This window comes from Erithacus rubecula, assembly GCF_903797595.1.
Source record: "Erithacus rubecula genome assembly, chromosome: 9".
In the NCBI taxonomy this organism is placed as follows: domain Eukaryota; kingdom Metazoa; phylum Chordata; class Aves; order Passeriformes; family Muscicapidae; genus Erithacus; species Erithacus rubecula.
In genome coordinates, this window is record NC_136660.1 from 18,531,333 (window position 1) to 18,557,757 (window position 26,425).

General features: G+C 41.3%; 1 long non-coding RNA gene across 1 annotated transcript; it reads right to left on the minus strand.

Annotated features, from left to right (window-relative positions):
- LOC306805280 lies at positions 1 to 25,845 on the minus strand. The gene is made up of 5 exons (XR_013775173.1): positions 25,741 to 25,845; positions 6,850 to 6,966; positions 5,497 to 5,607; positions 2,617 to 2,683; positions 1 to 68 (listed from the first exon to the last, which is right to left on the minus strand). It is a non-coding gene; the product is annotated as an uncharacterized lncRNA (long non-coding RNA).
- Positions 25,846 to 26,425: the final 580 nt, after the last annotated feature.

Genomic DNA, 26,425 nt, shown 5'->3' on the forward strand with positions numbered 1-26,425 from the left:
CTGTGACCCAAGCTGTGCACTACCTCCTTTGGCACCTTTCCTACACAAGCAGCCAGAATTGCTGCATTCTGATGAAGTGAGAAGGGAAAGAGAAAGAAATATGGAAAACGTTTAACAGAAGGCCCATTTGAATGCAAATAAAGTAAACAGCATGTGCCACAGTGACAGAGAAATGTTTGGAAGAACACAGTGCTAGAGGGCTGCCAGCGGTCACTGAGCTGAAACAGCTCCAGATCTGGGACATCAGTCACAATGTTTACCATAAACCAAAACACAGCCCAGCTCAGCCAAGCACTGAACACAACCAGCATCTAAAAATCATTCTGAGGCCTCAGAATTCTGAGATATGGTGGTGTCTGACAGAAGTTCATCTCATCAGCCTCTCTGCACTCCCACCAACCTGCCAAAGCACTGCATGTGTAGCAGCATTTGAATATCCATGTTAAAATACACAGAGCACTACTTGCAAATGCACTGTAATTGCAGATATACAGATATGTCATATTTTGTCCTTTACATGCAATATTTTGGTGGCTACAATGGTACAGGTGTTCAGACTATAAGCAACAGATTTTGAAATTCACTTTCTTCTTCTAAAACTCTGATTTTCTTCTTCAATCTGGCATCTGTTACATTTAGATATGTCAGGTAACAAAAAGATACTGGCACCTCCAGAATGAAAGCATCAAGGACAATAGTTCTTCACAGATGCCAACACCTCCCCTGGTACCACAACACCAACCTAATGCCTTCCTGCCTCCCCCAGGGACTAACAGCACTGCTGACAGACAGACAGACAGACAGACAGCAGGTTTCTCTGTGGGTATTCAAAACTGCATTTTCACAGGGCAGATATAGGATAGACTGCAGGGAGACAGCCCAAATAAATGGGAAGAACTGTAAATACAAGGTAGGAACTCAACCAGCAGCCACAGCTGATCGCATCTGGGATGCACACAGGAACCTAAGATGAGGCAGGAAAGGACCTGGCAAAAGAAACTAAGCTGAGAAGACAGACATGGTAATATGGAGACTGAATGGAAAGAAAACCACAGGTAAATAGCTAAATTATTTCTATTTTTAAAAAGTGGCTGTAAATAAAAGGAAGAAGATAAGTGATGCTGCCAAAGCACAAAACAACAGGTCCTATGGCTGCCTGTACATTAGTTGGACATTTTTCTGCCTTGGCCTGACCAATGTCAATAGATGTTGTTTCCCATGCCATTGCTGTCAATAACACACCTAAACACAATTAATTTTGGTTATATAGCTACAAAGAAAGAGCTTTTCCTTGTTGGCTATTGGCACTAATCAAGCCTAGACCTATTAGAAGAATCCCTCGGAAACTAATAGCCTAAATTTTCATTACATTTAGATTGTGGACATGATTCATTCACTTCTGTACAATTATTTTTTAACTTCCACAGTGTAAGTTATACTGGAATTGCAACAGAATGATGTCTCCTTACCATAGGACTCAGACCTGACTGTCCAGACAGCTGGTCTGGAAGGCTGTCACATTGTGCAAGGGCTGCAGAAACTTTCCATGTGTGGAAAGAATCAAAACAGAGAACTGAAGCAGAGTCTGGTTTTGAGACGTATAGAAAAAAGCCCAAACCAAGGGCTGTGACGTATTGAATTATGATATATCACAGTAAAAGAAATTCCTATTACCTAATATGCAAGAAGAAAGGAAAATTAACTATAATATGCACAAGTTAGATACCTAATGAGTGGTTGCAGTGTACTTGGCTTTTGCTTTTGTTAACTGGATAAATGTCAATATTCAGATTGCTTCAACAGCTGCAGCCACACCACTTCAAGTGCAAGATTAAAAAAACTTTTGCATGACAAACAATGTGGCAGTGGCTTCATATAGGCTCCATCTGCAAAACTTTGGTTTTCCTCCTTCACTGTTAAATGAAGGTGTCAAAAAACAATAGCCAAACTGCATAAATGGCCATATACATTTCTTCCCATCTATCACCTACCTATCCTTAAACCTCTTAAGGCTGTCTCTTTCCTTGGGTTGCACTTTAATTTCTGTCATGGCCTCTATCATATCCAGTGTTGAGGACAGAAATACACCAGACTATCTCAATTTCTTTTGGTCAGCCTATTTCCACAAGAAGAGTGGATCTGCTGCTATTGCAAAAAAATGGTTTTATTTCATGCACACAAACTGGGTGTGCAATGCACAGACTGTCAGTGTGGTGCCCCTTGAAAGCAGTGGAGCTACAGTTCAGGCATGGCACATCCCCTCAGTGAGTGTGTGCATGCCTGGGGAGGACACAAGGAACAGGTGGCCACTGCCAGAATACTTTGTGCAAGCCACAACCAGCCACCTTCTTCCTCAGGTGTAACCTGAGAGCACACAGGGACTGAGCCAAAGAATTGTTCTGGCAAGAGAAATAGCTTGTACCTGGGCACCTTGAGCTCCCCAGCCCTTCCTATCTGATATTTGCCCATCCTTTTCTAGCTTGGAAACCACCATGTGCACTCCAGGATGGCAGGCAAAGAAGCAGCTCTCAGCTTTGTTCCAATAACTTACTAATATATTCCTGGAGCAAACAGGAAGAAATGCTTTGCCTGGTCTTGAGGGAATCTGCATCTCACCTGGCAGAGTTGCATTCTTGCCAAGGATCCTGTTTAGCACAGTAACTTTTCACATGCAAGAACGACCCTGGAAGAAGAGGAATTTTATCAATCTTTCCTTGAGATTCTTCATTTTCTCTCCTCTGTCACAGGTACACTCTAGACAGTGGCAGGGACAGAAAACCTGTGGGTTTAATGGAAGTTTACTTTTTCCAAACCCACAGCTCTTCTGTCCTAAATAGAAGGGATCAAAAATCCTGCCTTTCAGGACACATTGCTTCCAGCACTTGACTCCTATCATGACATCTACCCTCACCAAGGGAAATAATCCACATTTCAAGCACCTTTGTGAAGAATTTCTAGGTATGTGCTTTTCCACTGTGGCAAACCTAAGGTGTCTTTTTGCTCCCTTCCCTCAGGGAGAGGCAGTCACCCCCTGTACCTGGCAAATTCACCATGACATGCACCACTATGCATCTCCCAAAAAAACACTTCACAAAAAGAGCTTATTCCCCCTACAGTGGTCCAGAGTGAGTTTGCTGGAGAAAAAAAAATAGGCTGTTTCCACAGTGTCAGAATGGTTTTGTTTCCTGACTTCTTAATGCAGACCTCTTAAGATGGCTTTACTGAGTAGGAACAACAAGCCTAACACCAGTGAGAAGAAATAAAGACATATCCAGTCTGAAGGAGGATCAGAGATAGGGAGAAAAGGAATTAAGTGAGCAGCAAAAGCTGCCTGATTGTGTCATGTTTCTGTGTCAACAGCTAAGAGAGGTGCTGCAGAAAGGGATGTGCACTGCAGGAAGGAGAATCAGCAATTCCCCTTGACAGAAAATCCCAGAGTATGTAGACCTCTCTGCCATTCTGATTAACAGCTCTGGCATGCTCTGTGTTCTTATTTTGCCAACAAGATGCAGAGTGCTCAGCCATCAAGCAGCAGCACCATGTTTATTCTGCTTTCATCATTGTTTCATGATGGGGAAGACGCGGAGCTCAACCCAAGCTGCTGCACTGTTAATCTGACCCAGCTCCTCTTCCTCTTCCTTAAAAGAGGCAAGAACAATGTCCTGCCTCTGTCCCTTACAAAAACCAACATCTGGTCAGTCTAACCAGAGCTAGCTAAGTCCCTTCATCTTCCCACTCCACCACTTCTCACTTCCCCTCCTGGAACAGGGTTTTACAACTGTCTCTGCTCCTTGGTGCTGGTGGTAAAGGCTCATCCGCCCCCAGATATTCCACTTGATGTGACCAAAAAGGAAGAAGAGCATGTCTCACATGGAATCAGTGTACAAAAATCTCGTGATCTGCCTCTTCCTCTGAACTTGACACAGCATAGTGCCTGCTCTTTCCAGAATGTTTACATGGAAGTGGTTTGGTTTTGTCTGTCTGCTTAGTTGTTATTTGTTTCCTCTGCTTGTCTGTTTTCTCCACTCCAAATTCTCATCCTAAGCAAAAGTTTTAGTGTAGTGGCAGGCAAATCCTTTTCTGGCCACTATAAAAACCGTGCATGTGCTACAACCCCTTCCTCCCTAGTCTGGGCTCTCCCAAAGTCAGGTGCAAATATGAACATTAGCACTGGGTGTAAATGTCATCTCAGTGTTACAGGAGGTTATTTTTTGGTTTGCTTTTGTTTGGTTGGTTGGAGGTTTTTTTTTGTTTGGTTTGGGTTTTTTTAACTGACCTTGCATGAGGACATCCAAAATGAGGGAACATTTGCTCTACTTCCTCCCACCACATGCCAAGCAAGATTTCTCATTTGGTTTTCGTGCAGGCTGTGCCAGCTCCCTGCCCCAGGACCCTGAGCACCTGGAGATGCCACCAGAGCCCCAGGCACCAGCCTGGCACTGCCACACCCTGACAGCTCTGGCTCAGAGACCCGAGAAGCAGCTGCCAACAGAACTGATCCCATTTCTGAGTCCCTCTGGCTTTTCTTGCCCTTTGGGCTGGCATTGTCCCCCCACCAGAAACTGGGGCACCCACTCCTCCCCAAGGTCATTGACAGAAGCTCTGTGCCTCAAAGCCCAGAGGGACTGTGGCTGCCAGTGAGGTTAGGGAGGGACTTACATCTGTACACACAGAAGAACAAAACTACATAGGAAAAACCCCATCAAATCTGGAAACTACAGAAGCAATTAGTAATATGCAAACTTCAATCTCTTGTGTGCTTTGAGCTCACAGTGAAATCCCTAAGATTTTTCCAGCAATCAAGTAAGCCCAAAACCAATTCAAAGATTTCAAGATTCAGAAGAATCAAAGTTCTTATCTGGGTAACTGGGAGAAGGGCTGAATTCAATACATCCACACTGATGCATAAGAAAACTTGCTGCTCACATTGCTTAAACCTGTGTGGTGGCACTTATCTAAACCAGCAGAATCTAAATAGAATTGTTTCCTCCAGCCACTGCTGAGAACATTCTAGTTCACAACAACAACTCTCAACAGACCAAACCCAGTGGTCGCTATAAAAGTTGCAACAAGCAGGCACTGGAGCTTGGCCTTTCACAATGTAAAAATGTTTTCCTACCTCAGAGACCCAAGAAGAACTTCTGGTAACATATTACAGCCAAAATGTTTTGTTGATTAATGCAACAGTTCATCTTCTGTGCTACCTTTTTTTCTCATAAGACAGAGCTCTCAAGAGAGTTATGACCAGTCTCTGAGGGGGTAAAAATTGAACCATGAAAACAACAAGAAGCCAAAACATAATCCTTGTTACAGAGTTAGACCCATCCAAAACTCTGTTTCTGGCTATTGCTAACAGGAAAACTATTTGAACATTTGGTCAAAAGTCAGGGGGTCAGTCCATCAGCAGAAGTTACTCAGGAACTTTACCACAGCAAATTAATAGATTCAAATGGAAACATAACTAGAAATTACAGTTTTTATCTCAAATAAAATCACCTGATGAGGAAGTCTCATCAGAATTAAAAGTGTTCTGCATTCTGCAACAGCCAGCAGGCAAGTCTGATCTTGCATACACTGAACTCAGTGGGAGCAGCTCCCGTAGACTCCCTGGAAGTAGAAGTATTAGTAGTACCTTGACTAATTGTAATTAAAAATAAAACCTTTTTAATGACTAATCATTGACTAGGATGCATTAAATTTCACTAATTTTCAAAAAACATTCAAAATATTGTAGAAAAGAAATTTTTATCTCCCCTCATCAAAGTGAAAAAAAAATCCAGTTTGGCATCAGTGAGGATTCCCTTGATGATAACTGCTTGGAGCATAGCCTTAGGGGAGAGAAGTCCATTTGCACAGGAGACAATACCATTAAATGCCCAGGTTTACTTCTGAACCATAAATCAGTCACCACTTACATAAACACCCCATTTACTGAATAACAGACAAGTCTCCTCCAGCTCCGAGGAGAAGTGCCAGCCCACAGCTCACTGAACCTTAATTTTTGTACTGCACCACCGAGAGGCACAGCCCAGAACTTCACCTTTAGACCTTCCTGAAGCTGTTGTGCAGACAACACCAGTTAAGAGGCTGGAAATGCTCCTGCAGGTAACAGGGTGCCCATACTTGGCAAGGTCCTTAAACTTGCATACTTTTCATTGCAAAATTCTGCCTCAGCAAGTTGCTCTGGATGTAACATTCAAATTGTAAAAAGAGTCACAAGCTTTTTTTTCCCCCCAAAGATCCCCTTAATGCCATCTAACTTAGCTGGCAACAACATCTTTAGTGTTACATAAGAATGATAAAACTGCCTGTTTGCCAACAGAAAATTCATTAGATATTTGTTGTTGTTCTGACACCACAAGGTGAAACTTCTCAATTTCTATTCAGCTGCTCCAAAGAGAAACTGCCTGTAGTCTTGGAGGGTGTTCCTGATCCATGGAGTTCCCCATGGATTTACTGTGGATATAAATGGACATTTGCAAGATAAGGAACTATAGACTGTATGGCAGAGAATAAACAGATACTACTACATCCCTCAAATGATTTGTGGGATAAAAACCATTTCTACATATCACATTGCCTTTTCAATTACTGCTGTCAGAAAACTTCTAATAAGTACTTAATTTTTACAAATCTCATGCAAGTTAAGCAACACTAAGGATAGGAATCAGTTATTGAGAAAGGCCAGTAGAGTCCTATGGATTCAGAGCTGTCCCAAGGGCTAGGCTAGAGTTATATAAAAAAATGTAGTTTGGCTTTTTCCACTTTACCCAAATTAAATCCAGCCAGATACTAGCAACATTCACTTTAATCTCAAAGGAAAACATCAATAATTAGGGAGGAACAAACATTCAGAATGACTGTGCTTACACTGATCCTGAAGGAATTGATCTTAAGCTAAATTCCCAAGGCAAGGGCTTCTGGGAATGGAGAAATTCCATGAAGTGACCCTTGGATTCCTTATTCCTGGAAAGATATAGAGGGAAAAGTTAGCTGACTCTTCTAACACCATCTTTCCTCTTCTTAATAGCAACAAAGGTTCAAGGGCTGCTGCTCTGCTGCAGGTGAGGGCTGCGCAGCTCTGGGAGCCCTCCCCAGCATCAGAATGACAGAACAGCTCTGTGCTTGTGCAACCCTCTGTCAGTCATGCCAACAGGAACATCCAGTCCTCAGGGTATTAATCTGGGCAAAGTGGACATGCCATCACTACAGGAAGCCAAAATTGGTTCTTAGCTGAACTGTGTTTTCACACCTGCAGAAACTTGCTGTCCTCAAGACTGTTATGCCACCACCAGATTTGCTTGGAGGCAGCCAGAGGCTGGGTAGGACACTTGGGAAAAGGAAATGAGCAGATAGCTGACAACAGAATTAGTCACTAACATAAATATGTTTAGACAAAGATTGCCAAAATACATCAAAAGTAATTGGCAAAACTAAAGTTGCTTCTAGAAGTGTTTACTTATGAAGCAGCTTCCATAAACAGAACTTTCTCAAACCTGAACATAACGAAGATTATTTAATTTTCAAGGCAGTACAAGTGTGTTATGCAAGCAAAGATTATTCAGGAGTTCTCTATTTTAACCATGACAACATTAGACAAAGACTTAGGGGAAAACTAATACAAGATGAGAGAAATTTTGGATTGCACTCTATAAAAGGTTAGACTTCTGTCTTCCTCTGCCTTTTCTGCTCCACCATTCAATAACTCCTCAAACATAAAATCAGTTCTTTTGTGCCTGTAAGGCATTCTAAAGGAGAAATATGAATATAATGATGCAGTAGAAACAGAAAAGCCATGTGGTTATCCACCCTCACATTACAGCTGTTCTGGCATCTGTAGGAAAATTCATATTTTGATTATGGTTTTGTTACACAAAAATTATGTAGCAATACTGCCTTAAAGCAGTGCCTGCTTGCTATTTAATTCTGGCACACCAACCTTCCCCACCATGGAATCAAAGCAGAGATCTGATTTTATAAAACAAACCAAAGATGACCATTTCTCTTTTTCCCCCAGCATTATTTTCTCAGGGCAGACCATTTCCTGAGGCAGCTCACAGGAAAGCTGGACAAGCATTTGTACCAGTGCTCCTGAAAGAGCAGCAGCATGCCACAGGTGCCTGGGGGCTGGAGCAAGAACATCTCTGCTGATAGGACATTCAGGATTTCCTGCTGTAAACCTTCAGCCCCAGGCTCTGGCTGGGCCATATGCAAACCCAGCTGGTTTGTGGTCTTCTGCTGCCAGACTGGGCATGCCACAGGCAGACCAAACAAGCTGTTGATTCTTTCTAGAAACATCCCAGCATCTCCAACAAGTTCTGCCTGTTTGTACAGTGCCCACAGATTATGGTGAGTTATACTGCCAGTGTGACATGGAGCTGCCCTGCATGTGTTTCCATCAACCCATTCCTTCTCCCTGGTGCCTTCTGCTCTTCTGTAAACACAGGGTTATGCCTGATGGTTTTCATTTCACGTTTTCAACCAGTTCCTTGTCATTACAACCTGATCTTGCCCTCAGATTTTGTCTTCAGCTGTGACTTTATGAGTCACCTGCCTCAGTCCCTCTCCACCCCCTTGTTTGGTGTCTGGCACAGTGTCACAGCTCCATATCTTACCCTCCTGCTGGGTGTCATCCAAACCTCAATCTCTGCTTGGAGCCCAGTGGAGCAGACAGGCCTGTGGGCACTGTCAGGACAGCTGAGAGCCTCAGGGGTGTCCTGGCACACAGGTGGCTTTGTGTGCTCCCAGGGGGAGGCAGAGGGCACAGCCAGGGTGGGAAATTTGCAGGTGGTGCTTTCCTGCACTCTGGCTCCCTAAGAGAAGCAGAAAGAATTCATGGGGGAGAACAGAGAAGGAGGAAAAAACCCCTCATAAAAACACAACTCTTGGGAGTCAGAATAACCTCAGCCCCCCAGTAATTCCAGGAGATAATTGAAGGGCATTATAAGTTCTCCCTGGCTAGTAAAGAGCTTGTCCTTCCCACCTATTTAAGTTTCTCAGCTTTATAGCTGGAAACAATTCACACAAAGTGGTGCTGTTCCCATCTCCTACCCTGCTCTGAGACTGCCTTTTGTGCCTTCTGCACCTCTGGAGCAGTGCCACATCCTCTGTGACAATTCCCAGCCTGCCTTCACCACACTGTCTGGACACAGGTGTCATTTCTGCCCTAAACAGGTCCCAGAGGCACACCTCTCACTGTGCCTTCTCAGCAGCCTTCCTCCCTGCTGCACATATTCCTCCAGCTGCATGCTTCTGCAGCTTGCACTGCCAGCAGGATCACAATTACAGCCATTGCTAAGAGGAGCAGGCACAAGACAGGCACAGCAAAGGCTCCTGAGAGCAGTTTGTGGCGAGGGTGCAGTGTGCTCCAGGACAGCTGGCTTCCTCAGGAGCCCTCTGGAGACACTTGTCCCTGTTCACATCACCTGGGCCCATCTGCTCTTGTCTTGCCAAGTCCTGTGATGAATGGGTGCTGTACTAAATAGGTCTGCAAAAGATGCTTGTGGAGCCTCCTTTCTCCACTACATCTGACTCTCTTGGATCCCACCATATCAGCCCAGCCTGCTCACACAGGAGGTCCAGTCCTATGGTCACAGTGCCTCTCTGGAGAGGCACACAGTGAAACCATGCATGCTCCAGAAAAGCAGCATTTCTCCCAGACATACTCCATACAGGATCAGCACTGCTCTGGACTGCTCAGTAAGTTCCTACCATCTCACAGATGGCCCAAGCAGAGAACTGCACCACTTTGAGCAAATGGGAAGAAAAGTACAGGTTTTGTTTTCTCATTTCAGGAGTGTTGACACCCTCAGATAAAGCTGGAGGAGCACTAGTGGCTTATCCATAGCCACAGACCCCAGACACAGAGAACTGACTTTCTTGGACCATGATGTGCCTGCCATGAATCAGAGCCACACAGGTGCCCTGGGGTCTTGCACAAAAGCTTCACATGGGAGCAGCAGAGGTGGGACCATGCTGAAGGCTGATGCAGTGCAGTGATAAGCCCACCCCTGGAGCAGTCACCTCTCCAAGACCTGCACTTATCTCTGCCCCATGCACCCAACCCTCCAGCACATACTGCAGCATACCAGGAGCCATGATCTGGGGGGTCAAGAGCAGGCTGCAAAATGTACCTTGTGCCTGACCATCAGCAAGACTCAGGCAGAGTGCAAGACAGAGATTGCAGAGTGACAGTTCTGGATAAAATCACTGTCAAGCACTGGAGGAAGCTCAAAGACAGCAGTGTATTTTTCTCTGCACAGAGGCTGCATAGCCTTAGCCAAGTCAAAATCTATGCTGCAGCATTCCTTGCTAATTCTTGGTAGGAGGCTAAAGGAGAACACTGCTTTCATAATTACTAGATCCAAGTAATGACTAGCTCTGACATTGCTTAGAAAAGCTACTTCCCCAGACAGTAAATGATCCAAGAAACAGAACACTGAACCACCAAACTGCTCCAAAATCCCCACAAGGGAACAGACATCAGAAAATCTGTATACACCCCATTGCTAGCTCATGGCAGCACAAAATCATTAGCTTATGATCTTGCTTACCAGAATCAGACCCAACTAGAACCAGTTTTAACTGTCTCTAAACTTTTCACCGGAAAGATCTGCCATTCCCACATTTTAAGTACACCAGTGAGCACATCTCACTGATTTCTGGGTTTCCACATTGTATGCAGATCCTATCACATCTTCTTCCAGCTACCCTTTCTCAATAAAAGGGTATTGTCTCAGGACAATCATCCATTTAATGAGTGTTCTGTTTATCCCTTCAGGACCTGAGTTGCAGATGAGATCAGATCAGGGTATTTTATGCTGGTTAAACCTGCATTAACAGGCAGAAGTTCCAAAAGAGAATGTCTGGGTTTGCCAGCAATACTATCACAGGCATCAGAACAGGCACTGACCTACTGTGAGTCTTCTGCCCTTCAAAGTCTCAAACACAGAATGTTCCTGCTTGATGGCCTCTCAGCCAAGGAGAAGGGCTTGTTCCACCTCAGCCAGTTTTGGAAAAGTATTAGTGTTGTCTCAATTCTCTGACACAACACAACAAAGCAGCCAGACAAAACCCAGGGTGTTGAAGCAATTGATGGGGGAGTACATCTCCTTAGGTTTCACCAGAGCATTGCCACAGCATTTTTACCATCCTCTACCAGAGCCCCATTTTGCCATGCAGAGTTTGGTGGCTTGTGGTTGTTGCCCCAAAACTAATCTGTTTTTACATCATTTTGGGGCAATGAGAGGATCCAGGTAGGAGTTAGTGAATATATATTCCACTAGTGAAAATATATTCCAATTTGGAATTCAAGTGCCAATTTCATAGAGGTGAACAACAAATTACTTTTTAGCTGGTAAATATTTAAGTGATTTCAGTGATGGCATAAGTGCTTAAACTCCTCTATATCACTCAGTTAAGCTTTTTAAGACAGACCAAAGTTATTATTTTACCAAAAGTAGGAGAATAAGGGGGAAAAAAATCACATGATTGCACTGGAGAAAGGGGCTAGCTGGGACAAGGCCATGTCCCAGCTCACCACTGCTAAACAGAGGGATGAGGAAAGCCTCCCTATTGGATAAAACCTTAAATTCTCTTGCTTTAAACCAATAACAAAGACTAAAGATAAAATGCAGATAAAATACCATTTGTTTGTCACAGCCAAGATAGACAGAAATTTGTAGCTTTGACAGAAATTTCTGAGGGAAGCAGAAAATTCTTGTCCTAATACCCTAACTATTTGTTTTTCAAATGGGCTTAAAGTATATTGTCCTTGACTGAGACCAGATGAAACCAACCAGTTCAGGATGATGGTTAGTTTGGGGTGACTTTCCACAGATTGCTGGAAAACACACAAGCTCTCTCAGGATGCACTGAGGCACCTTTCAGAGACACAGAAGGTTAAAGAAGTGGGGGAAAAAAAGATTTCCCCTCTTCCCACCAACTGCAGCCTTACATTCTTCATGCCACTCCTTTATCTTTTCCCTCCCCACCTGGGTCTGGCTCTTGACTCCTCACAGCCAAATGTGGGGAATCATCTCTCAGTCCCTTGCCCTTGGGAGTCAGAGAGGACTGAGCATCTTTTGCTATGAGAGACCTTCAGAAGAATTTGATCTTCTATTTTAAGGAGCTATTGCTGATCTACTTTTCAGTAAGCCATATCTGGGAAATTTTTCCTTAGAAAAGCACATGTTTGTTACAGATTCAAAGGTCACCATGCTTTGTTGGTATTTGAGGCTGACATACAAGGTCAAAAGACCACCTGTAAGACTGTATCATCAGAATAGTTTTAGCATTACAAGCAAAATAAATCTCAATCCCTCCTAAAGTAAATTTAGCCCTTTTTATTTGTCTATTATGGGACTTAATCCACTGTCTTTATTCTAAGTTTTATCCTCCTAATCTTATAGAAAGATTGACATTGAAGAATTTAAGGCAGATTTTGTGCAGTGACTTCCATGGGGAACTGGCTCAGAATTTTTGCTTTTTTATGGTTTCTACCAAAACCAAAGCTGCCCTTTGCAGTGTTACACAGTTGGTAAGAGATCACATATCCCATGTAAACCTGCATGCAAAAATAGAAGATTTTGGATGTCATTTCTGCCCAGATTCTTGCTCTCCTTAGTTAATAGTATGCAGGTCTGCAGAGATTTGTGCACATTCCATGGATAAATTCTTGCTAAAGCAGAATTTGTTTTGGTACATGGTCTGCAGAGACAAATTGTTGAAATTTGGCCTCAATAAAAATGTAAAAGCTTCATGTTAGATAGCAACTATGATAGTAGATGGACAATCACACAGTCCTTATTGGCATTAAAGTGTAAAAACCCTAATAATTTTCTTAAAAGAAATATGAAGGCATTTCCAGCTTTTAGCAGAGACTGTGTACAGTATTTGAGTACAAGGAAGGTCAAACACTACTCTTGGTACTGCTGAGAACTGGAAAAGTTTTTGAGGAAAACCAAGAAAGGTCATGTAAAATAAAGCTGCTGAAAAATTCCCATTTCTTTACTACATTGGTAATAACTGAGGTTTCAGAAACAGTCACAAAAGAGCACAGAGAATTTCCCAAGGTTTCAGGATTTGTTGTCTATTGCTCATATTTAAAAGCAAAAACACATTTTGTAACAGAAGGGAGGCAACTATGATAGCTGACAACTATCATTAGCTAGCCGTTAATTTCTAGCTGAATATGAGATTTTAAATGCAGAGACACAGCACAAGAAACCTGCAAAATCCAGGCAGTTGAAAGAGTAAATTAAATTCACCAGAGACCATTGCTTCAGTCTTTCCAAGCTGTGTCAAATCTGTTTGCTGAGATCACATCAGCACCCATGTAACAGGGTTGGACCATCTTCCAACCCACTTGAGCTGTCCTTATCTGAAATAGTAATTTTCCTAACTAATTTAGGTTTACTAACAATTCCATTTGTAGTTTTTGCATGCATTCCTTTTGCAGAGAGGCACAGAATGAGCAGGTCACAGGAACTGAGCTGAGGGTGCCCAGAGGAGGAGAGGCAAACACCTGAACACAGTGGGCAGGGGAGTTCAGCACAGGCTCACAGTGCAGGTAACAGTGAGCTGCTGACAGGGCACAAAGATGCCCCAAACAGCATTTGACAGATCTGTGCCATGGCCACCACCAGCCACATGCATCTGGGTTTTCCCAAGGACTGTACAGAATTGAGCAACAGGAGAACTCTGTTAATATATATCTGCTAATGAGCACTCCCTGTTTTAGTGCAGAATCACCAATCCACATGGATCTCAATGGCTGTCTCTGAACTCTTTCTGATGATGAGGACTGAAAACTCACCAGAGAACCATCTCATAGACTTTCATGATCCTTAATGTTCATATGTCTCCCTAACACATTACATTTCTCTAACAGCTAACCAAACCTTCCTTAACTGCAGCTGAAAATCACTATTTCTATCCTACCCATAGTAGGTAGGGTGAAAAAAGAGCTACTGCTTCTACCTTGGAAGCAGCTCTTCATGCATCTGAACACCACTATGTTTGCCTTTAGTCTTCCTTTTTGACTAAGGAGCTTAAGTGCCAAATTTTTTCCATCTTTCCTCATAGATCATGTATTCTAAAAGGCTCCTTATTGCTACTGTCTGAACTGTCTCAAATCTGTCTGCATCCTACAAAAGCCATTAAAGCAACTATTGTTTTCCTCATGTCAAGTGGAAAACCCTGATGTTCTCTGCAACCTAAGCTTTGTTTATATGACCCAGAATTTTTCATTTGCAGATGATGCCTTTTCATACTTTCACCCACTCAATCTTTTTTTCTGCCTCTTAAACTCTGGTTCCCCACAAAAATCTGTGACAGACTGCTTGATTTGTTTTAAACACACATCCTATTTTTATCAGAACATTACTTCAATTTGTCAAGATCATTTTGAATTCTATGGTCCTTCAATTTACTGAAAATATCAGACAGACTCATGAAGCACTTGATTCTTCCACTTTATTCATCCTGTACTAGATTTATCTACATCACGTTTCCTTGATTTGCTTATCTGAGCAACATCAAAAGCCTTAGTAAAATCACAAACATCTGAAACCTACTCCTTCCTGCATTCTCATAAGGTCAGCTAGTGGGAACCTAAGAAGGGAAATAGACTGATCTGTTTAGAAATCCATTCCTTTATATGATGATGTGAATTTAAACTAAGCTGGTGAATCTTAGCCTTCAGTTCTTCTTTCCTACTTCTCACTGATGCAGAGAAAATTTAGAAAGAGCATCTAAGCAATAGACACAAGTGTACATTCAGCTCAGATCAGCAGATTTTTGCAGATGAGGTTGCTGAAGTCAGCAGTATGCAAGGAGATAACAGGAAAAAATTATTATGGAATTAAGAGTACCCTATGAAGAGTTGAGTGCAGTAACACAGGATCTTCCAGAAGGTCAGACACTTCAGTAGCTTCCCACTGTTATGCAAAGGAATACTTTCACACATTAGATCTCATGAAATAATTGAAGCTATTCAGTTAAAATATCAGTGAACATATTGATAGAATCAGTAAAGTTGGAAAAGCTCAGCTCCAACCCCCTGCTCAGGGCACAGCCAGCTTTGAATTCAGAAAGAGTTGCTCAGGGCCTTGTCCAGTCAAGTTCTGAGAATCTGTAGTTCATATTAACATTCCTGAAGTTATCCCCTGTGAAAGCCTTTCTCGGAGACTGCTGCTGCATTTTCCCACATTGGTTGGCTTTAGCACACACACTGCCTGTGCTCCATCTTTGCTTCTCTCACACTGGATGTGGCCAAAGGCAGCAATGCAAGCCACCACTCTGTACCACATACTTTTTTATTCTGATTAAACAGACAATCCTGAAGAAGTGCTGCCAGCATGTATTACATGAACTGAAATGGTTAAGTAGCAATCAATTAACATGAGGGACTTATTTTCCTCCCATAGCATCTTTGTGCTTACAGAATCACCTATTAAAACCTTCCAAAACATAACAGAACTACAGCTTTCACCCATATCCATGGCACTAAATGTAGAAAGAAACCTTCTGGGGACTAATAGAGAACAAGGAAGTGGGATTTGGCATCAGCAAGCTCTTTGAGAGGATTCACAGTTTTTCATAACAAGAAAGGAGAATTTGTCTGTGAAACTACTGCTCTGCATGGAGCAATGCAAATTGCCCTTGGGGCAGGGGTAAGATCTAGAGCACCTCAGTGGTGGAATGGAAAGTATGAATGCTCTGAATGCTGACACAGAACACGTAGGAGTGCAGAGCTATTCTATTCACTGAGTGAAAGTCCTCAGGCCTGCTCCAGTTTCAACCACCTGACATTATCCAGTAGGAACAAGTCAGCTGCAGGTAGGTCTGTCATGGCACTGCTGGAGGGAAGTGTGAGTAGATAATGATTCTCTTTACCAAATGCCCCTTCATCTATCCAGCTCCAAGAAATGGGAATCCCTTATCAATAGAGAGGAATGTTCCCACATTCTCTCCTGTGTGTTAGGGCACGCAGGGTGGCATAAGGCTTAGAGCTCTTGGATTTAATTTACTTAAACTATGTATTCTCTGGAAAACTTGCAGCTTTTATGTACATGTTTAATGGGAAAAAAGTAAATTTTGAATTCACACATACTTATCTAACCTCAACACTGTTTTCAGACAACTTTTTTTATGCACTACAGATTCATAGCAAAAAAAAAAGAAACCCTCCAAATAAAATAAAACTAAAAAAGGAAAAAAAAAGGCAAAAGAAATATTAACTTTTCAAAATTACAATTTTAATGTTGATTCTTCTGAGGAACAATCCTATTCTTAATATATTTCTTACCTGTTTGATTGTTACCACTTTCCATGTTGAAAAACAATGACCCTGAAAATAAAACATGAGCTATCACAAAGTAAATAATCTGGTGGAATTGTTGTTTTCTGGGAGAAAAAGAAGAGCTACAGTCTGCTTCAGCTTGCCCAATTCCCATTTATAGTCATGCTAATTACTTCTTATATCAATAAACCAATTTGTTCTCACCACTGAGCCTTCCTGCCATTCCCAAAACCAAAATCTGAGACTCAATGACTCAGCCAGCTAAGCTTACCATGGCTCAGCTTCCTCTGCTGAGCAGAATGAACTGGCTGGTCTTGCCTCCATCCATCCATGTCTGCATCTTGCCATTGCTGCTCCCAGGAGCCCAGCTAGCTGGATGCCCACTGGACCCCTGCAGGGGGGTCTCCTGCCTCTCAGCCAGTGGGCAGAGCACCTCCTTCCCCATCCACAGCACTACCCTTAGCAGTCCTGCAGTCATCTTACTCCTCACTTAGCATCTGCAGCCCCTGCAGAGGCGTTCAGCCTGATGGCTCACTCACACCATGGAGCATGAGGAACAATTTGGGAGAATTGCTTTCAATTTAGAAGTGATTGCCATGTTTTAAAGCTCTGTGGAGACTGGTGCTGCCCTGGTGCCATGTTTTCACTGCCATCATGTACCAAAGTAAAATTTCTCTCCTGAAAAAGCAACACTGGCTTTTTTGGTCATACCAAAGTGTTATTTCAAGATTGTAGGAGGATGCGCCACCCCCAAAATTATCCCATAATCAATTGAATTTCTTTTCACTAGCCACTGGTTCAGAGCTGCAGACAATCACACACAAGAATTACCAAACTCGAGATCAAGGGAGAGCTATGCTCTTGTTGTATGACTCGAGGTAAGCTGTAGGGCAATTCAGTTTTCCCCAAAGATATCCTATTATTATTCCAAGTGGTCTTGTTTGGCCCCCATTTACCTCATCTACTATTAAAATGATGTCATGTGACTGACACAATAGAAGAGAGTTCCAGATCATTCCTACAAATTTCCTAGAAATGCATCAGCTTTCTTTGCCACACCAATACATGTTTTGCAACATAAAGAATGGGCTTAGTGTGAGCTACCTCTGCCTAGAGAGGAAAAATGGAAATGAAGACTCATTCTCAAGATCCCCCAGTGTTTGCCTGCTGTGGACCTGGCCAGCTCAGGTGGAACACAAAGTCTTTGAACTTTTGAATCTTCTCCTTTGACACCCATAGGGACCACCTAAGGAACAGAGAAATCCTGGTTCTCTGGGAAACTGTTCTGAAGGAAAGAGTAGAAGAGGAATTAAAGCTGACTTAGTATTCTAAGATTCTTGGATAAAACATGTGAGGATTTTACACATTTTTAGCCTCAGAAGTTGAGAGAAGAGGGATAGAGGAAGACCTAAAGGCTCAATGTGAGACCTGAGAAGTGGTTTGAGCTCCTGAAAGCAGGTGTCAAATCACTGATAGTGAAAACTCCAACTAAGGAAGTGCTAGATTGCTAATACCTAACTTGAGAAAACATCTCAATAATAACCTTATAAGAATAAACATTTATCTGGATGACAAAAGATAACTCTGATCTGTATATTCCACTTAGTCAGCTCTCACTGAGAAAGTAAACCTTTAGTGTTTTATCAAAGGCATGAAAACTGAAAGGGACAACTTAATGACTCATTGCAAACATTTAAATCCCAAAGAGAAGGGCATGTCCCTAGAGGGAACATCTGGGCAGATCAAGGGTTTTTACCTTGTTTGTTTCTGAGAAACATAATCTTTTAAGCCTATCTTCTTCCCATAAATACACAAAACTCTTAATGGAAGGCTAATTTTCACAACAAGTACCAGATTATTTCTATTTGGTGAAGAAAATAAATGCATGTATTACACTGAGTTATGTGAAGAATCTGTCAGAGATAAACATTCTGCAGAGAAACTTTTCATTATCAGAATTAGTTAATCTCAAAATAAAAAGGTGTTGAGTTTGGTAGAATAAAAATTGAAACGAAAATAATCTAATTTTCTAAATCTCAGTAGTTCCCAAATTGCATTGTCTCAGCTCAGAATTGGTAAGGTTTGACAGCTGATTGAAGAAGCAGCTGGGAGCAGGCTGAATCTTTCAAATCTACAAATAAAGCAAACACAAACAAATATCTCTGACATCGTAGAATTTGCTTCCTAAATTAAATTGAATTTGGCTTTGATTTACAGCTGTCCCAAATGTTTATGCTAGGCTGATCACTCTGTTAGTACTTTCTGGGATTAGATCCCACTTGTTTTGTTGTTTCTCACAGAACTCTAACATTTTCATTATCCTTGCTGACATAGCACACCATGAGATGCCTGATGCTGTCAGTGGAATTGATTGGCACACCAGGACAGCACATATTCCACTTTTCTGCTCACATCAATGAGTGTCACTATAGGAAAAAACCCCTTATTCTACCCTCACCTTGCTCAATAAAAGGCACCATGGGTTTTCAGCACACAGTAATGAACAACTAACAATTTTCAGATGCCCCTGCAAGGTGATACCAATACAGAGAGCAATTATTTTCTTAAAACACTTCCCTGGGTCTCCTTACATTTTGTCTTTACCCTGTAACTGGCCTGAGAGGGAGCATAACCACTCAGAAGACCACTCCAAACTGGAAACCAGTCATGTCAAGGGCATGCAGAGGAGAGGTGTACATTGAAGTGAGCAGGAGAAAGTCCAGAAATGAAGCAACTGTTCTGACAAGTTGTAAAATATGTGTTATCCAATGGTATAGTAGAAGAACAACATTTCTGAAAAAGCTGCTTTGAAATACACAGTTGGAGTTCATACATGGACTTGGCTACAACTTCCTCAAGTACTTGCTGTGCTTTGGGGAAAGCATTATAGAAATAGGAACTTGTACAGTATTTAGTAAGTCAAAATGTTTTTTCACAACATGGGTAATTGTTTTGTGCAGTACTTGATCAAAAATATTGTGTTGATTCACAATCCATATACTTTATAATTTAAATAAATATGACCAATTTTTCTGTAAATATTGTCTTTATAGGAAAATGCAGTAAAGTTTAGCTTTTCCTGTGTTTACATAACAGTGTTCCCCGAGATGAATTGCTGTTCCTGGCTGGCCTGAAACCATTAAAATAATATATCTTTTCTAACTTACAAATCACATATTGAATAGATAAAAATCACATAGTCCTGAACACACACACTGCTCTTGCAATGACACTAACACCAGGGAACCAACATAAAGAAAATGAGCCCTGCAGGGGCCACAGAAAAATGAATAAAAGATTGTTAATGAATTCTGAAATGAATACAAGTGTCTTAATCAGACAACAGCACAAACTGGTACAACATATTTCTGAGAAAAAGTGGCACTCTGCATCAATATTTTGTCAAGAGAAAAACAAAAAGAACAATGTTACTAAACCACACCTGAGTCCATGAGCCTAAATCCCAAACTGTCAGTCCTGCATTTGGGCAAGTAGAGGCAGTAGACCTCTGACAAAGCATGCCTGTGTGATTATATCTGGAGTTTCACCAGGAGGTCAGTGACCAGACATCTGCTGTGTCATCTGCTACTGAGAGGCCCTTAAATGGATACTTTTGGTGTTGCTAAGTAGGAAAAAATGGAACATGATGAAAACTTAAGAATAAACATTTGCAGTCAGTACTTACACCTTTAGTTCTCCTCAAGACTTACTTTTGCCTATTCTGACAGGCACTGATGCAGTTTGCAGAGTCCTTGTGTCCAGCAGGCAACTTAGTTTAAGGGCAGGGAACATTCTATACCAAGTAATACACATGAATAATATTTAATTGATGTTGGGTATTTGAACACAATGTTTTCAGGAAGAAATTACTTATATACTTATAGAGATAACAATAGTAGTGACACATTCATCACTAGAAAAAATGCAAAACTAGCAATATTTTACTGTCATGGGGGGTCTGCTAATAAACTGTTGTCTGCAGAATTTATTATTTTTAAGTAAATTGCTACTCCAGGTGTAAGAGGGATAAAAGCTTGCTGTCCTCACTACAACTTGCCTTTTCTTGCAAAGAATATATTAACAAAACTTGTTCACCCTGTATTTCATAAAGATGCAATTTGAATAATCCTCTGAATAGCTCCCAAAATAGAAAACTTCTATGGCAGTAGGGTGTTGGGAATATCTGTTACACTTCTTTCAGGGCCAAGAATAAAAACATTGAAAATGCAGGAACCAATCTGTATGACAAGGTGCCATATGTCATCAAAGTAAATCAATAGTAATCTCCTGCCTTTTATCCCCTGCCTAAAATTCTCAAAATCAAGTTTATCAGGGCTACTTCAACATGTTCATGAAAACAGAAAGCTCTACCATGACATTTAACTCGTGGTTTTTTCCCTCTGTTAGGAGAAGTAACTCATCTCCCAACTCACCCAGCCTCCACTGCAGGGTTCTCAGAAGTCAAAGGCCAGAGTGAGGTCCCAAAACCTCCTTGTCCATAATTGCTAAGCCCAAATGAGGAAAGAGTCAGCTGCAAGGCACCACACCCAGCAAGAAGACAAGCCAAAACTGGCACCCAGCTGCAGAAGTGCTTCCCATATTTTTAGGCATCAGTGATACTGGGGAACTTAGTTCATGCCTAGCTTGAGCTGCATTTTCCTGTGTGTGAACAGAGAAGAACACATGAACAGAAACTAGGCAGATTGCTGAGTAGTTGCTAATTGATTGCTGGCTAACTGAGGCTAATTGCTGTAGTTTCCATTGGCAATGTTGGAATGGGTTTAAACCATCCCAAACCAGTGTCTGTCTTCTCTCACATTCCTCCCAGCTGGCTCCCAGAATGGAAAGGCCAAGGGAAGGGTCAAGACATGGACCAGAAGGATTAAGTGCTTGAATAGTCCACAAGGCACTCCAGAAGCTCTGGCCTGACAGTTGTCTCCAATGCTTAAAAGAACCCAAACCCAACCAAAAATGAGACCCAACACCTGACATACAAAATTAATTTCTCTGAAATAGTTGCTGTGTTGAGGTGAAGCTGAAAAACAAATTCCTTTTAAAGTCAATGAAAATTTTGACTCCTGAGTCCTGCTAGGAAAGAACATTACCCAAATAATTTTCTGGAAGCGCCTTCTCAACACTATTTTAAGGGTTGTTTGTGTGGCCTATCTCCTGATGAACTAAATTTCAGAAGTCTCAAGAAGTTAATGGAATTGTTTGCTCAGGTTAGCCATGGTTGTTCTACCAGGCAACCTAATTCACAGCCTCCATTGTCAGAAGGACCTTGGGGGCTGAGTCCTTGTGTTCTGAAGAAAGCCCTGAGTTCTGCTTGCAGGCAGCTGAAATGGGATATACACATTCCTCACTGTTCATGGATTGCTTGGATGTAGAGCTTTCCACAAAAATCTATCTAGCTCTAGAAATACTCCCTTCTGTGAAAGAAGTGCTCACCTTCTACTTGTGGCATATGTTTTGACACAGTAAATTAAATATTTTCCAACTTTTTCTGCAAAAAAAGACAGATCCATAGTTAGATGGACTCCTTTCTATCAAGGACATGCTCAGGCATGAACTGTACAGATCTCTGCTGAAGGAACAGGTCAGCAGCACACAGCAAAGCTCTCATCCTTTCCTTCCAAAAGGCACATTTTCAGTCTCTTATAAATTAAAAGAAACTTGTTTTTCCTCAGTCTGTTATTAGCCTTCTAAACAGTCAGATAAACACTTAGATGTAGCTAGAGATTCAGATATTTTAAAAAGAAAGAAAGGATGCACTTAAAATATGCCCAGCTGGGTGTACTCATCATTTGGATGAAGATGTCTCTGACAATATATTATTCAACTTTTGGTGTGTTTTCCCAGCTCTCCTACCTGAACAAACTTTTGTAACAATTCTGTCTCTGCTCAGGACAGAGGCCCATGTTATTCAAAGGCACTGTGTTAAATAAGGGATTACAACAGTCTCTACAGAAAGAGATTTATAGCCTGGGTTTCTTTGAATTAGAGTTAGTTTCAATATGACAATGTGCAAGGTCAGATTTATCAGAAACTTGTCAGCAGTCTATATCTCAAGTCTGAAACAAAGTTGGAGTTAACTATCCCATTTCTTCCAAAGCAAAAAACTCTGCTTATTTCTTTTTGTCCTTAGGCAAACAAAAGGTCATGATGTTTATACTTCTGAATCTCCCAGAAAGAAGATGATTCATATTCATGTCATCCTGTGCTTTTCTCTGCAAGGGAAGGGATCCAGGACTGGAGCCCAACATTGAACCATTTTGATCCCTGACCTCCTGAGATGCTTGTTCTCATTAGGTCCATTGAGATCATTGGGCCAACCTGCCCTCCTGTATGTCACAATCCATATATTTAATTCAGGCTGGACACAAAAGGAAAGGGAAGAAAAAAAAAAAAAAACAAAACACTGCCTTCATCCAAAACTGACTCCTGACTCTACTTTTATCTCATCCTCAGAACTCCCTTAATTGCTTTTATTTCATCCCAAACTCTGCTGCTCCCAGCCTTCCTTTTCTTTTTCCTATTCCGCTGAACCTCTTTTTGCTACCACTAAAAAAATAAATTTGAAAACCTCCAACTTTCTCAACATAGAACATGCAAATTGATCTACCCCACTAAGAAGATTTTGGCTGTCTCTGTCAGCCAGGAGTTTCCCAGCATATAAAGATCTGATTAATGTGAGATTTGAAAGTAACATTCAAAGCTACATTTTCAAAACTGATCTAAAAATACTAACAGAAGTTATTATTATGTTTCCACAGCAGAAAAATTCCCTTATTTCCCATAATTATAGCTAAGCCTCACAAAGAGAGGGTATAATCAGAATAATAAAACTGTTTGTTGAAGCATTCTCTTGGTAGGACTAAAATTGCAGTTTCAAGCAAGATGCTTGTTCTTTCTGTAAACTGAAAGCATGAAATATTTTAAGAACAATATGGCATAAAAATAAATTTGACATAGTAACATTAAGTCAGTTTTATATTGGAAATTAGCATTTTCTAGAAGGCAGAAAGAAGAGACATTACTGCTGAGCCCTGTTAATGTCAGCAAAGGCTGATGCAAGCTCTCCAACAGAAAGAAATCCATCAAGAGGAGGCTCCTTTCTCCTCTGTGCAGAAATGAATTTGTGCTTTATTTTATTAAATAGAAAAAATCATATTTTGCAAATATGTTTGTAACCCTACTCATGCCCTCCCATATATAATGAATCCCCTGGACTTATTTTTCAAAGGAACAAATTATAAATGGCAAGAATGGATTTGAAATTAGACATAGATTCTTCCTGCATTTCTATCTAGCCAGGCTGGTTCTCACCTTAATTGGAATTACTTCAAATTATTCCTGAAAATCCTCAAAATGTGAGAAATATCCCTTGGAGCCCCACTTCAGCATCAGAAATGTTATTCTTCTGATGTGGAAGTTAAACTATCCTACTAGATGTTCCTCCAAGAGCCCTGGATGTGGAGATCACAATGATAAATCTCATCATCTCCAATGAGTTGCACAATTTGGGAAACTTCCTTACTCAGTAGGAGTGACATCAGCTTCCACACACTGCCAACCTCTTCCTTCCCTCCCACACAGGCTGACACTCACTGGATTAGCCTGCCACTTTTACAGATCCTTCTACATGTGAAAATATGTTCCTACTTCCAAATCCCATGAATATGCAGAGGCTTTTTGTGTTGTTGTCATTGTGATGAAATGTCAGGGCTGACAGGAAACAAGCATCATAGTAAGAAGAAGTTAAAGCTTAAAATGTTCTTTTGTTTAAAAAAAAATAAAAATAAAAATAAAAAAAAACAGGAAAAAAACCCCAAAACACACAAACCCTGCACTTTGAAATTCACAGAACAAGTGTGTTATGGACATCAAGAAAATCCCACCCAGCTGCACAAGCTGAGGCAGCTCAATACTCCAGGGCTAACCAAGGCTGTGGGTTGATGCTCATGAAGCAGAGTGGTTTGATCTGCATTTAGACATCACTCAGTTCTCTTATAGCCTGTCTGGGCCCTCCAGAAGCTCTCTGAGATCTAAGGACTTTAAAAGTTCCAAACAGAATCACATTAGGTGCACTCAGCTAAAAAGGAATTATCATCTATCGTCCCAAAAAGATCCACCAGACCCTCCCAAATCCTACACTTATGCCTGGTGCAGCCATCTCCACGTACCTGAAAGGCAGCAGGCAGCACAGGCTCCCATTTCCATCCCTGCAGTCACTACAGCTCCAAACAGCTAATATTGTTTTGGGGTTTGCTTGCTGGAAGGCTTTTTCTAAGTCAAAGCCTTGCCCTTCCTCAGCAAACCCTGAGCTCAGCACAATCTCTGCTGGCCACAGAAGAGCTCTTGCTGCATTACCATAAACACACCATGATGGAAGAGCAAGGCCCTTTCTAGACTTCATTCTGCAGGTGACTGATGTACCACATGATGCTAAAGGTACCTTGAGTGTTTGGACTGGAATTAGCACTTGAGAAAGCAGTGAAAGACACTTGCACTCAGAGATCACAGTATTCCTTTTTTTCTCTTCACAGGCATTACATTAACAGTCAATAACACTCTGCTGCCCCAGCCCTCCTTTCTCCAGTGCTGTCCCTAAGCATAGCAGATATTTCCACATCTCCAAGTAACAAGGTACTTGTTCCCAGGTGCTTGGGATCCCACTCTACCTGACAAAATCCAGCAGAAAAACATCCTCTGGATCATTTCTTCAACTACCTCTAACCAAAACACTTTCACCCATCTTCATAACCAGAGATTAAGCACTTTGGTCACTCCAGACATAGAGAAAACATTTTCTGAAGCAGTCAGCTCTGTCTCTGTAGTTCCCATGAGCAAACCTTCCTCTCCATGTCCAGCCTCAAACACTGATCCCAAACCAGAGAGCACCCCTGGCTCTAACACAGATATCCCAGCTGGCCACTGAATTTGGAGTAATCAGCCTTTTCCCTACTGTGGTACAAGCTCAAGGGCTCTGCCATGTGAAGCTGCACCTGCAGGAGCTGGGCAGAGTCTCAGGGTCACACAAGGAGCAGCAGCCCCAGTCCTTGGGAGTGAATTTGGGGGATGAGAAATAGGACAGGAAAAGGGTGACCTCATAGCCTTGCACTGCAGTGACAATGATAACTTTAGTCAAATGATGTCAGAATGGTGTCATGTTCATGGAAAAAAGGAGAAAGAAGTGCTATTCAGAAGCTGTATGACAATAATTTAACTTCCTCATCAAGGTTCACTCTGCTGATTACATTTTCCTCATTATATTTCCTGAGCCAAGCTTTTGTGCTGCACTTGAAAGAAAATGATTGAATGAAGGAACATACATGCTAGGAGACTTCCTGTCAAGTCATCAATGAACAAAACCCAAAACACTCATAATTTCTGAGCATATTTTTTCAACCTTTTTTTGCTATTTTTTGTTCCTTTACCTATCATAGATAGGTCAGCACAACAATATTTTTAATCTCTCCTTATGGTTTTCTGGAATTAAACCATGTAAAACATTCTCTTCAGTTTTCTGCTCTCACCAAGTCTAGCAGCTAGTAAGTAAAACCTCAGTAAGTGAAGTATTAAATTCAAATAAATTTAAATATTACTATTATAAAGTACAATATTAATATATAATGCCAATAAAATATAATTTTATATGAAGATAATTACCACAATTCATTTATTCTATATAAATACATTAAATATTATAAATTATACAGCCACATCCTAAACAAAATTGGTTTTAAAAATATATTTAACTATAAAATCCATACTATGCTTCATCTAGAAATCTTGCAAAGATGCCTTTGTAATATTAACACTTCAAGTTACCTATAGTTCCAGTCCTAAAAATAAAGACTCCAAATAATGTTTTTGTAACAACTGAAATCAATAACCAATTTTACCAAAATCAAGAATAGTGTCAAGCAAAGAAGAGAATCAGCAAAAATCCATTTTGGAGGTCAAAAAAAGCTGTTAAGAGTCCCAAAGCTGTTAAAGGCTAAGTGAAATAGTGGCTTCTAGATTTTTATATTATTTTGATATTAAACTGTTACTTTGAAGCAATATCTACGTTTGCAGAACAAGTCCTCTATTTATTATCAAGCTTGCATTAGATATTTT